General features: G+C 37.1%; 1 protein-coding gene across 3 annotated transcripts in view; it reads left to right on the top strand.

The window, feature by feature from the left end:
• The window catches only part of pde4d (phosphodiesterase 4D, cAMP-specific), a 148,136-nt gene that overhangs the window by 73,025 nt on the left and 62,329 nt on the right, over positions 1 to 12,782 (top strand). The gene's annotated exons all lie outside the window — the stretch shown is intronic.

Below are 12,782 nucleotides of genomic sequence, written 5' to 3' on the forward strand. Positions count from 1 at the left end.
TAAAAATCACTGGTGTGTGAAACGCGCTATACAAATAAACTTGACGCGCCTTATAAAGTCCAATAACAAGCACAAACTCTGTTAAATAGAAACTGACGTGCAAGCAAAAAGGTTTCTGTCCTACGGTGTTTTTTCTAGAATGCGAATAGCCGAATAGGCCTAAATGCGAACGAAAGAAACGTTTATAATCCGCTGCGTGAATGAAGAGAAACAGATTCCATGTTCAGTGGAATAACTAATGGAATATTGTTAAATTCTCTGCTAATCAGGTGACCAGATCGCGATTCGGAAAACAGAATACGAAGCTTAAATGTATGGACTCACGTACCTCTCTCATTCGGCATTAACCAAAATGTTTCCATGGCTGCGAAGTCACATTTAATTGCTAACCTATTATTTATTTTGTAAACAAAGCTTTGTGCTTCACTCGTGTCATATTCACGTAAATACTGCCACAGTCCTATCAGTGGGTACCGAATATACCCAGATTCTGGGTATTACCGGTACTACAGAAATGCGGGTATCGTCACATTTTCAAAATTTCAGTACCGACTTGGTACCGAAGTACCGGTACTTTTGACAACACTAGACTGCGCCATTGACCAACTGAAATGTGTAGCAGCACACAAACCTGCCAAATATTACAAATAACAGGATTACAATGTAAAAGATTATTATTGTGTGCATAAAGATAAAAATGCTTTGGTGGAATCTGGCTTTTAACCTCGCGCACGAGCAGATCCGTTTCCTCGCTAGAGAAGTGTTCCGTTTTTCCGCTAGCAAATTCCGCCATGTAAATAGCAAATCCGCCATGGCATGAGTGCAACTGGCTTTTAAAGGGAATGGGAAATGAGACTCTGATTGGTTTAATACACTTTACACCCAAAACACAACGATTTCTCATTAAGAGACAATGCACTGGGCGGATTCAGAAAACGGATTCAGACACGCCCTAAGTGCACTTGCGCCGTGCGCTTTAGACCATGTGCTTAGATCGTCATTCATTAAACCGAATAGTTTAAAACGCTAAATCATTCAGTAACAAAACACCGCTGAGTGTTGTGTTGAGAATGCGCAGTAGTTCTGCTGTGATCTTTCTTTGGAGCTATTTTCGATGTAAGTAACTTAATATTAACTACTTGTTTATTGAGCTATAAAATCAATGTAACATTTGCAATCGTGACAGTATTCGTCAAAACAGCTCTCTTGGTCATATGTTGCTGTTATGCTCATTTGTTTTAATTTCTCCTAAAGTCTCTCACAAAGAGACAGGCAGCGTGAGCCTCAACAGTGCGACTTTGTTACCAGAAATACACTATCCATTATCACTCCCTGTTTACAGGTAATGTAATAAAATCAGAATCATTCTTGCGTTTCAATGCTTCCCTTGTTATTTTTTTGTCACTGGAGTTTTAATCAGGTTACTCTTTCACTTGCCCCTTCAAAAAATGTCGAGCCCTGACATGGATGCTTTTTGTGGTTTTTCTAGCACACTAGGAGGCAGGAAACCATGAGAAAATTCTGTGCCCCAAAATCCAAACAGGAAAATGAAAAACTGTAGCTTAGCCAGCAGTCAGGATGAAAGCCACCGAGGAGTAAACAAATTATTGAGCAGTCTTGTGGCATTCTCAACAGTCGGCCGTGTGAAGATACCCCATGCCATCTTCACAGTTCAATAGCACAAAGCTGTCCTCACAGCTGTTGCATGAAAATGTGCCGAAACTACTGTGGTGAAAGACGTTTACAAGAGGTGCAAAGAGATCTCACCAGGCCAGGCACAGCGTGTGTCGATCAAGGGAGAGAGGAAGAATTTGTCCAATTAACAAAAATACCAAAGCTTGACATTTCTTGGTGCGTCCACTCCAGCATTTGTTTCTTCCTGGAAATGTCACTCATTTGAATAGTTCCCCAACAGTATTGTCCTTTCAAACCAGGGGCCGTCACTCTGGAAAAGAGCTGTCTCTTAACATAAAGAGACAGAATCCACAATGAATTATTACTGCCTGGAAAGAGCCTTATTTTTAGACCCCACCATAGAGATGGAATGTATTATGTATGAATCTTCAGGCCTATAAGGTTACAATATTTATGACACCATGTGTTACCTTTAATTACTTATTACATTGATACCATACAAAGCCTCATATCTGCCATATATGCTTTTTTTGTGTGCTAATGAGAAACTGTTATTATCTGAAAATAAAATCTAAGATCTAATTCGTGAAAATGCTAGTAAATGTACACAAGCATATAGGGATGCATTGACGTGACAACTATGGCCATTATTATTTTTGTATTTTTTATTCATCTAAAATCAATCATTTGTAATCAAGTAATCCTTTTTTTCAATGTCAAGTCAATGTTGTGATGCTTAAATGAATTAAAGGGATAGTTCACCCAAAAATGAAAATTCTGTCATCATTTACTCACCCTTGTGTTGTTCCAAACCTGTATGAGTTTCTTTCTTCTGTTGAACTAGAAAGAAGATATTTTGAAGAATGTTGGTAATCAGACAGTTGACGGTAGCCATTGAGTTCCATAGTAGGAAAAAAAAATACCATAGAAGTTAATGGCTACCGTCAACTGTTTGGTTACCAACATAAAGTCCCTTTAAGACAAGTCATTTCACTCGGCGGCCATCTTTGAAATGCCTTTCATATTTGACTTGACGAAATCGGACACCAATCGTCTCATAAATTTTGTTTCTAAACGCTCAAATCATGACGACAAACTGGATCAAGCTAATATTTTTCAGGCTGAATCAAGCTAATGCACATGCACAGTCCTAAAATGCGAGTCTCTTGTGTCTCATTTTGGAGGCACGTGTCTGACTGTTTCTCTAGGAACCGGAGCTTCTAAAGGCCGCTGCAGTGACTCGCTGACTTTACCAGTCGCCGACTGGCTCTTATTTAGAAGGCGGGACTTATTCCGCCATATTGTGCGTCGCACTTTCTCAGAGTGACGCATCTTGTTATTCTATAGTCTTTGACCAACATTCTTCAAAAGATCATCTTTTGTGTTCAACAGGTTTGGAACAACATAGGGATAAGGGAATGATGACAGAATTTTCATTTTTGGGTGAACTATCCCTTTAAGGCATCACTACATAATTATGTACAGAATGACATTTGGATAACTCTTGATTTTTATAAATTGTTAATGAGTTGACTTGAACAGTTAAGATGAAAAAAGTTCCTGTAATAGAGGTGGGAAAGTGCTCTTCAATAAATAGTGCTCTTAATGGATTAAATTATTGCTGTAATCTAACATTATTAGCACAACCGTTTAGCAAATTCACCTCTGAGTGCGTCAGTGGTTTACTCTTTTTAATATTTCCATTTGCATTGGGTGGTTTTTGCAATTGCAATAGCAAACAGAAATTGCAGATGCTTTATAATCATGGAACATGTTTAAAATGTTATATGCAGGCTTTTATACAAGCACATCTTAAATGTTGCACAGTGCACAGCAGATGTTTTCATTGTGAGGTTTTGTAGCTTTGCAGCGTTTTAATGTGTAGTTGGAAGATGTCATTCCTTAGTTAATCATGCTGCGGTAAAAATATCCTCGTAAAGGCAGTGATTCAGCATAGTTCTGCATGCAGAGTACTGAGGTGCGAGGGTTCAGTGCATGAAAGATCAACAGATCGATAGTCAACAGCCGCTGAATGTTCCCTTTTGACAACGCTGCCTTCTCAGCGAAGAGTGAGTCTCTCATCTGCCTCTTCAGCACTCACTTCTATGCAACGAGTGCATGGTTAGAGCCAGTTGCATTATTTAATCAGAGTGTGCTGTTTGTGTGCTGTCGTTAATGCACCTGGTGTCCGCTAGTCTGGTCATGGCATTGAGTGTGGTCTGTTTTAATGGCCTTGCAGCTATATTGGGTATGCGGTGGCCCTTTCCCACCTCCGTTTTCTCCTCACACTCCACTGCATCATTCTCTCTCTTCCTGAACTTTTATTCTGCTCCTTTTCTTTTCTCTCGCTGTTTGATTTTAGTAAATGTGATATGAATCATTTAACGACTTGTTTTCTCGATGCATCGATTACAAATCCTGACAATGCGTCAAGCTTGAAACATGAATTTTTGAATTGTTTGTTTCTGTCAGTAATCGATTTAAGGTGCTAAGAATTGAATGAATCACAATTCATTTAAACATTTATATAAAATATTTACACATTCTATTGTCGCATGGGCTAATTAATAGAGACGTTGTGTGGCATTGTTGAAAGCTCTTTCTCACTGACACGCGCTGCATGTTTTACTGCCTTTCACTAGATTAGTTTTTTTGCTCCAACTCTCTGATCCCCTTGAAGGTCACTGTGTTATTTGCACCCCACCTTGAGAAACATTAGGGGAAGCATTTAAATAATCCTTTGAATGCACTTAAAAATGCATAATCACATCATTAATCAAACTGAATCACTTGTTCTGAATTTGCAAATATTGTCCTTGAATCGAATCAACATTATGCCACATGTGCTGATGATGAGCTTAAGTTGTTCTGAACTCAGAATATCCTAATATAAGTGTAAATGAACCCCCAGAAAGTGTGTTTTCCAGGTGTAAATACTGTGGCACTTTGGTGTTGTATATCAAAATATTGTTTTTTGAGCAGCTTGACACAGCAACATTGGCACAACCAATGGCATGAGTTTGGGGTGGGATTGTTTGTATTTATAATTCCATTTAGTGGCAGTAGTGACAAAGAAATTCTACTTAAATTTGGTTCTTAATCTAATTTTTGAGAGCAGATGAGAGAATAAGCAGCCATCTGTAGAGAAGTTGGTGATTAGGGCTGTCTGATAGAGGTGATGATAGTAACTGGGTGAGAGAGAGAAAGAAAGCCACTTATCACCTTTGCAGCCCATAAGCACTTTGCTAATTGTACCCGTTACACTGTATAATGTCACTTGGTGAAATCCCCTGGCTGATGCTATTTCCAATCGTTTGGAGCAGAAATGAGCCCTGTGCACCGTCTTTGTTTAACAGCTGTGCATTGAATTGGTGACTGCTGAAGTGTTAAAGGGTTAGTTCACCCAAAAATGAAAATTCTGTCATTAATTACTCACCCTCATGTTGTTCCAAACCCGTAAGGCTTTCGTTCATCTTTGGAAGATCTTTTGAAATTTTGATTAAACCACTCAATTCATATAGTTTAATTTTATGATCTCATTATGAACTTTTTGAAGCACCAAAGTGTCAGTTGCGTAGCTTTCAAAGGAGGAACTGAAAGCTCTCAGATTTCATCAAAAAGATCTTCATTTGTGTTCCGAAGTTGAATGAAAGTCTTACGGGTTTGGAAAGACATGAGGGTGAGTAATTACTGACAGAATTTTCATTTCTGGGTGAATTATTCCTTTAAAAGATAGTGAAATATTAGCAAATTGCTTATTGGACACTGCAATCCAGTATGCAGTATGTAACGGTAAGCATATTAAACTGTAGAATACCACACAAACACACACTATTGTCACATGACATTATGGCGTTAAATGTTAAGTTTAGGGGTTGGCATTCGGTTATCATAATTTTTTTTGTGATATAATGACTTTTGTCCAGCAATGCTGAATCTTCACACTGGAAATGTCTTGCTTCGTGCATTGCATAGTTTAATGTGCTCTGGTTTTATTTCTTACACTTTTTGGCAAAAATGTCAGGTCAAACGAAAAATTGCGCACTTAGCATTTTTCAAAAATAGTGTGAATAGTAGCTATGTACCAAGTATATTATAGTATTATAAATTTATACACCTCAGAATATATTTATAAATACACTTTCAAAAGATTCAGGTCAGTAAGATTTTTTTAATATTGTTGAAAGTCTAAAAAAATACAGTAAAAAAACAATATTTAAAAAAAAATAATTTTATAATTCAAAACCTTTTCTTTTTGAATACATTATAAAATGTAATTTATTCCTGTGATTTTCAGCATCATGACTCCAGTCTTCAGTGTCACATGATTAGTAATTTAATTAGTAAAATCAGTAATTTTTTTTTTTTAAACAGTGATGCATTTTTGTGATACATGATTCTTTAGATCAATTTAATGCGTATTAAAAGTATCAATCTCTCTCTCTCTCTCTCTCTCTCTCTCTATATATATATATATATATATATATATATATATATATATGTATGTATGTGTATATATATATATATATATATATATAAATGTATTTATTAATAAATATATGTGTTTAAAATATATTTTATATCAATTTATATTTGTTTTCATATTAATATTTATTATGGATTATACTAAAGTATTAGGGACATTTTTAATAAGGCAGGTCTTATGGATGATTTTTTTTTAAGAAAGAAAGAGAGAAAGCTTTATACTTTCCAGCCAATTAAAAGCACCTGTGTGCACGGAAGGGATCAATAATAAATCTCTCTTCACATCCCACCCAGCCTAAGTTACAAAACAGCTTATTCACAACGGCCACGAGGATCTATGTGAGGCAAGCACTGAATTATTCATCGCTCTCCTCGACTACCAGGGTCTTCCTCACAGCTAACGCTCCAGTATGAGCTGGCATTATATGATATGCTTTTCATGTTTCCTGTTAATGCAGATTTTACATTCACCGAGCCCTACATCACGACTCAATTCCCCTGTGTTTTTAGATGATGTCCTCTCAGTTACCACATCACATTTTGCCGAGTAGAAGCAATAGCATTGTATGACCTTTATTAATGTAAAAAGAAATCAATAATAAATGGAAAACATAATTAAAATTCAAAGTTTTCTTTTTACACAGCTACATTCCGTAAGTCGATGAGGTGTGACAGATAGCAAGAGCTGTATCAGCACGAATAACAATGAGCAAGGGTTTGGACCCCTTCTTTCCTGACTGGACACCCCATCTCTTTGTCTCTCTTCTTTACATAATTCTGCTCCTTCTGCTATTTATATCACTTCTGTTTTTGGGCTTTCCACAAGATACCCACAATTCTCCCTTTTTTTCCTGCCGTGGGTGCTGGAGGCGAGAAACTCAATAAAGGGTCATTCAGTGCGATTATAGCTAATGAATTGGAATAAATGGGATTGATGGACTGAGGTGAGATAAAGTAACAATCTGATGAAAGACTTATTGGTTGACTCTTCATGTAGCACCAGAGGGCTTGTTTCCAGGGTGTTGTGCAGCGAACTTGTGGTTTCCGCATCTGTTTCCAAACAGAGTCACCTGTAAGGAGGGGGATATAATGGTGTCATGGTATCTCAGGTTTGGTTGTGCACATAGGGATGATTTGAAAAATGCGAACAAGCGCTGCATGGCATTAATTGTTAAACTCCTTGCGGGATAAATGTTGTCATTTTACTGTAGGACACAAAAAAATAAATAGCAGTCGTGATAAACAGCATAATAAATAGAGGCCTGGCTAAACATTATCTCAGTAAGAGCATTTGAAATATTTGAATTATTCCACCTCCGCAGTGCTGAGAACAATCATTTCCTAAAGCCATTGCTGGATATATTTTTTCATTTTTTTCCATAAAGCATACTTTGCTTATGTACCTTCCTTCCACCCTTTTAAATGTAGATGTTTATTTGCATTTTAATATATGTATATAATAAAATAAAGCCTCTTTTTCTCCTTTGTCTTCTTTGGTTCCAATTCTTTTCTTTGATATTAGGATAATGCTTTATTTCTTTACTCATGTTGCATTTTGACCCATGACATTTAAATGCCACCTGTGCTTCACCAAATCATCTCCCAGACCGTTATCGGACATGGTTGTACACTTGCTTGCGTTGTCGGTGCCAATATGCTGCAAGCACCAGTATCCATCGAGATGAGGTGAAGGTTAATTACATTGTGACAGTAATTACACAGTCCTGAGGACAGATAGCAGGCGAAGCTCGCGTGACATTGATAACCGCGATATTATCTTCCCTTTCTTTCTACTGGCCCTTTTGAATTTATTTTACCATCACCTACCTTCTTTACAGAGTGGGTTTTGTTTTCACAACAGTAATAGAATTCAGGAATCATAAAAAAGCCAGCATAATGCCTTTGGGTGAGAATTGGAATTATGCAAATTAGTCTCTGGACGTGAGTAATTCATTAGCGCCTGCAATATAACAAAGAAATTCGGCTGCTGCCTCTTTCAGGCACATAAATTGGGTTATAACTTTTGAAGACAGGTTATGTTTCATGCGATATACTCAAGAGCTCATTTACATGAATTTCATTAACAACATTAGATTGTGCCTTGTTTTACAGCTCATAACTGTCATTACAGGTTAAAACATACTTGGGTTTCTTGTGCATATGTAAATGTGGTTATTTTTATGAGTCAAGTTGAACACCTGTAATCAATTATGAGAAAACATTTTATTTTTCTGTTCCTGAACAACAAAGTGCAAGACAAGTAGTATTGTGTCGTCAGTATTTCAGTGAAATAATTATCATTCAGTGCAAGTACACCTCCTTTGTAATGTAAATTAGACTCATTTAGGGATGGGAATTATGAAGAATTTAATGGTTCTGGTTCCAATTCCTCATGATTCCTGTTCCTTTATGGTTCCATTAATGACTTACTACTTTTATACAAATACCATCAATAATATATCAATTTAAAACAATTGTTCTGTTTACAGATCTGTTTGCACAGACTTTTTAATGGCAGCATAAATGTAACCAAATAATTGGCCTTAACTATATAGACACCAATACTAAACGAAACGAGCACGAGTGGTTGTGACTACAGTGGTTCAACCTTAATATTATGCTTTACAAATCTTTTGTTTCGAATCAGTGGTTCAGAGCGTGTATCAAACTGCCAAAGTCACGCCCCCCTGTGGTGAACCATTGAAATTTTGAAACACTTATGACCTGACGAAGCCTCGTTTACTGAAATCATGTGACTTTGGCAGTTTGATACATGCACCGAACCACTGATTCGAAACAAAAGATTTGTAAAGCTTCAAAGCTTCATGAAGCAGTGTTTTGAAATTGCCCATCACTAGATATTGTTGAATAAAGTCGTTATTTAGTTTTTTTCCGCAATTGAGGCCTCACTGAGCCATGGGATTTGATCAAAAATATCTTAATTTGTGTTCCGAAGATGAACGAAGATCTTATGGGTTTGGAACGACATGAGGGTGAGTAATTAATGACAGAATTTTCATTTTTGGGTGAACTAACCCTTTAATTGTAAGCTGTTTGATTCACTTAAAAGAACCGACTCCAACTACATTGTTTGTGCTGTGTTTTCGATTCACTAAAAAAGAACCTTTGCTCAAAAATCATACTACTCTGGTTGCTCTGCATGTTGTTATATTCACTAAAAAGATCAGGTTCATAGGAGTCATTTGTTTTGTAATCAAACTACATTGATCACACTGTCTGTACTGTAGATTCAGTTTATGTTTCGGCAATGATGAATAAGTTGTTAAGGAATATGCATTGATGTGGGATATTTTGGAAAGCAAACATTGTGCACTAGCATTTGTATTTCTCTTAGGAACTTTACTGAAACCATGAAGTAGTTTATGGACTCCTATGGACCTTTAAACCCCGAACTAAGAGTCTAATAGATCACCCTGCAGTGATGATACTTTTTAAGGGCTTCTGTGCTGCCCTGCTTTAGTTTATGAAGTGCTTTTGTTTTAAGATTTCATGTGCTGCTATGTGGCTCTATCCTTGTGGCCCTATTTGTGAAAATGAAATGTGTAGAGCAGCGTTGAAAGAAGGAGAAAGATCCCCCCTTAGAGAGATAACATAAACATCAGACAGTGAGATAAGGCCCGCTGGTGCAATGCAGAAAGTCTATTTTGGGAGCTGGGAGAATGACTAGTGTGAGCAGCCCCAGTAAGACCCTCATTCAAGAGTCATAACATCTCCCCCTCTCACTCTTCAGTGATCACACCCCAATGCAAATACCAGCATGCATTTCATTTAGCTCACGCTGTCTGTAAGTGTGTCGAATTAACAAGTGAATGAAGTGGAAAGGTAGAGATTGATAATGGTCACAGATCATGTGTAAAAAAAGGAAAGAAGCTATTGCATAATGCACTATAACCAGGTTGCAGTTCAGTGGTGCATCTATAAATTTATGCTCTGTGGATTTTTAACACTAAAAGCTTTTATCCTAACGGACGTTATGCAGTGAAGAGTATAAAATGTGACTCTTGACGTACCTGCTGTAAATGCATTTCAAGGGAAGAACAGTGAGATGATTTTAAGCAGTTTTATAAATCAGCACTTGACAGATATACAATATCTCACAGAAGTGAGTAAATATTTTATTATATCTTTTCATGTGACAACACTGAAGAAATGACACTTTGCTACAATGTAAAGTAGTGAGTGTACAGCTTGTATAACAGTGTAAATTTGCTGTCCCCTCAAAATAACTCAACACACAGCCATTAATGTCTAAACCGCTGGCCACAAAAGTGAGTACACCCCTAAGTGAAAATGTCCAAATTGGGCCCAATTAGCCATTTTCTTTCCCCGGTGTCATGTGACTCGTTAGTGTTACAAGATCTCAGGTGTGAATGGGGAGCAGGTGTTAAATTTGGCACACTGCATCAAATTGGTCTGCATGGCTGTCATCCCAGAAAGAAGCCTCTTCTAAAGATGATGCACAAGAAAGCCCGCAAACAGTTTGCTGAAGACAAGCAGACTAAGGACATGGATTACTGGAATCATGTCCTGTGGTCTGATGAGACCCAGATAAACTTATTTGGTTCAGATGGTGTCAAGCCTGTGTGGCGGCAACCAGGCGAGGAGTACAAAGACAAGTGTGTCTTGCCTACAGTCAAGCATGGTGGTGGGAGTGTCATGGTCTGGGGCTGCATGAGTGCTACTGAGGAGCTACAGTTCATTGAGGGAACCATGAATGAGCAGAGCATGATCCCCTCCCTTTGGAGACTGGGCCGCAGGGCATTATTCCAACATGATAACGACCCCAAACACACCTCCAAGATGACCACTGTCTTGCTAAAGAAGCTGAGGGTAAAGGTGATGGACTGGCCAAGCATGTCCCCAGACCTAAACCCTATTGAGCATCTGTGGGGCATCCTCAAACGGAAGGTGGAGGAGCGCAAGGTCTCTAACATCCACCAGCTCTGTGATGTCATCATGGAGGAGTGGAAGAGGACTCCAGTGGCGACCCGTGGACGTTTTCACTTAGGGGTGTACTCACTTTTGTGACCAGCGGTTTAGACATTAATGGCTGTGTGTTGAATTATTTTGAGGGGTTATACAATTTACCCTGTTATACAAGCTGTACACTCACTGCTTTACATTGTAGCAAAGTGTCCTTTCTTCAGTGTTGTCACATGAAAAGACATAATAAAATATTTACAAAAATGAGAGGGGTGTACTTCTGTGAGATGCTGTATTATGGCATTGAGCACTGAGCTAAAGCAGTGGTGGGTTGTGACCCGATAATGGGTGTAGGTCTATTATGAAACGGTCGTGGACTGCAGAGGGGAAAACAATTAAACTAATCATATTATCATGCGTAATTAGATAAAACAATATAGAAGCTTATGAAGATGTTAAACATTGTATAATTCACCTCAAAACGCAGTCAGGACAAACAGAGAGCATAAAACCAGCAATAAACACATCATTAATATATATTATGTAATATGCTGTGCAATTTGTACATATGTTCAGGAGCCTAATGCATTAGTAGGCAGAGTGTTTGTTTCATATGTCGGGCTTTTAAATATCACTTCAGCTATTGTTTGTGCAAAATTGTCAAATTAATTTTATTGTTGCTGTTCAGAAGATGCTTATTGTGCCTCTATACAGTTAGTGATAATATTAATCATTTTTTATTTTTTTTTTAGATCTTAAGCACTTTTTTGTTTGCTTTTGTACATTAAACAATGGTTGGCCACTTGATGTTGATGTCCAATGTTAAATCAGTTGAGGACCATTGTGTTAAAGTGTGCAGGTTTTGGTACTTAAATTCTACAATGACTTTATTGTACAATTGTGCTATTTTGTGACTTACCAAAAAAACTCACAGTTACACCTGCTGAAGATAATTGAAACTTTCTTTCACAAAGAAAGACACTATTCTTGGATGTATTCTTTATGCTAATATTCTCCCAGGAGACTTTTTAAAATTCTCTTCTATGCTTGTTTCCTGTCTGTTTTTGCTGACGTTAACAGATTGCTTTTTTCCGATCAAGTGTTTTTAAAGTACATGCATCAAGAACCAAAGAACCAAAGAATTCTCACTTATTTATTTATAATAGCTCATCTTGCTTTATGTAAGATGGTCTACAGTGGCCCCCAAAAAGTATTGAGACACTTCAAAATGTATGAATGTCATTGGATTAGATAATTAAGTATTAAACCATGTGGCATGCAAAACAGGTTGTAAATACATTGTAATAAATACACTACTTGTCAATTTTTTAAAAAAAGAAATACTTTTGTAAAAATGCATTAAATTGATCAAAGACTTTTACATTTTTACAAGACAATTGTTATTTTAAATACATGCTGTTCATTTGAAATTTCTATTCATCAAAGAATCCTGAAAAGTTTCCACAAAAATAATAAACAGCACAGCTGTTGCAAAAGTGGACTAGAAAAGTGAAGTTAGTTGTAAGAAAATGTCTCACATCATTTGTTTGCAGATGCAACTTGGAGTGATATTTTGCTATTTAACTTTGATCAATAGGGTTGATGAAGTAATCATTTCAGAAGTGAGGGGGACAGAAATGTCAAGTGTAATACCATTCTTTTCCGACCTTTGTCTAATTGACAGGTTTTGTTTTTTAATTTCTCTTGCTTTTAATTGG

The sequence above is a fragment of the Megalobrama amblycephala genome, linkage group LG12 (assembly GCF_018812025.1).
Source record: "Megalobrama amblycephala isolate DHTTF-2021 linkage group LG12, ASM1881202v1, whole genome shotgun sequence".
NCBI lineage: Eukaryota > Metazoa > Chordata > Actinopteri > Cypriniformes > Xenocyprididae > Megalobrama > Megalobrama amblycephala.